The following is a 1,520-nucleotide window of genomic DNA, read 5'->3' as shown; positions in this document are numbered from 1 at the left end:
AAAGGGGCCCCTGTAGCAATGGGGAAGCAGCCTCCACCTCTAGGCCCCTGGAGACTCAGAGAAACCTCACTTCCTCCGGGTGCAGTCCCAGGCCCTTGGAGGGAAATGTCCACCTCAAGAGCGTGACAAAAAAGAACCAGAATGAGAAGGCCCAGGTGCATGCAGTGAGTTTCTACCCCAAGGGCCACGGAGTCACCAGCTCACACAGCCCTGCTGGAGGCATCCTTCCCTTTGGGAAGCCTGACCCAGCTCCAACAGTGCTCCCTGCCCCAGTTCCAACAGTGCTCCCTGCCCCAGTTCCAACAGTGCTCCCTGCTCCAGTTCCAGCAGTGCTCCCTGCCCCAGTTCCAACAGTGCTCCCTGCCCCAGTTCCGGGCTGCTCCCTGTGGCCAAAGAAGGCGGCCTTGAAGATGCTGGATAGAGACCACCTGCCCAGCTCTCCAGTGTTGCTAATGCGGGGGAAGGACATGCAGCACAAAGATCCTGCAGCTCTAGGATCAAGTAGCTCTGCTCCACCCAGAGCTGCCGGCCACGAGTCCCGCAAAAGAAAGCGGTCAGGGTCACCACTGCTGCTACAACCGACCCCTCCCCTGCAACTGAGATGGGATAGAGACGAGCTGCCCCCACCCACTAAGCTTCCCTGCCTATCTCCTGAGGCACTGTTAGACCTGGGTCAGGCTTCCCAGAGGGAAGGACGCCTCCAGCGGGGCAGCATGGGTAAGAACATGGGGGTGTTAAGTAGAACATCAAAATCCAGGAGATGAAAACCGCCGCTTGGGAGGAGAAAGAAGACATGGCAGGGCAGGCGTGGTGGCTCACGCCTATAATCCAGCACTTTGGGAGGCCGAGGCAGGTGGATCACCAGGTCAAGAGATTAAGACCTGAGGAGCTCTCTGCCTGGTCCCTGCATGCTCCCTGCATCATCTGGGAAGTGAGAAGCGCCTCTGCCCGGCTGCTCCACCATCTGGGAAGTAAGGAGTGCTTCTGCCCGGCCGCCTCACAGTCTGCGAAGTGAGGGGGGCCTCTGCCTGGCCACTGCCGGGTCTGGAAGGTGAGGAGCCTCTCTGCCTGGCACCGCCCCTCCCCCCACCTCACCGTATGGGAAGTGAGGAGCACGTCTGCCTGGCAACTGCACGGTCTGGAAAGTGAGGAGCGTCTCTGCTCTGCCGCCTCACAGTCTGGGAGGTGAGGAAGGCCTCTGCCTGGCCACCAACCCGTCTGGGAGATGAGGAGCGCCTCTGCCCAGCACCACCCCCCTACCCCACCATATGGGAAGTGAGGAGCGTCTCTGCTCAGCCGCCTCACAGTAGGGGAGGTGAGGAGCACCTCTGCCCGGCAATCCCGCCGTCTGGGAGGTGAGGAGTGCCTCTGCCTGGCCACCAACCCGTCTGGGAGGTGAGGAGCGCCTCTACCCAGCGCCACCCCTCCAACCCCACTGTATGGGAAGTGAGGAGCGTCTCTGCTCGGCCGCCCCACAATCTGGGAGGTGAGGAGCGCCTCTGCCTGGCCACCAACCCGTC

The 1,520-nt window shown here is 61.8% G+C and overlaps 1 pseudogene; it reads left to right on the top strand.

Annotated features, from left to right (window-relative positions):
• Positions 1-5: 5 nt before the first annotated feature.
• Positions 6-1,514, top strand: LOC113223087 (annotated as a pseudogene).
• Positions 1,515-1,520: the final 6 nt, after the last annotated feature.

Source organism: Piliocolobus tephrosceles, unplaced genomic scaffold (genome assembly GCF_002776525.5).
Source record: "Piliocolobus tephrosceles isolate RC106 unplaced genomic scaffold, ASM277652v3 unscaffolded_38560, whole genome shotgun sequence".
Taxonomy (NCBI): Eukaryota; Metazoa; Chordata; class Mammalia; order Primates; family Cercopithecidae; genus Piliocolobus; species Piliocolobus tephrosceles.
Note: the sequence above shows the minus strand (reverse complement) of the source record. Positions and strands in the feature narration are given on the sequence as shown.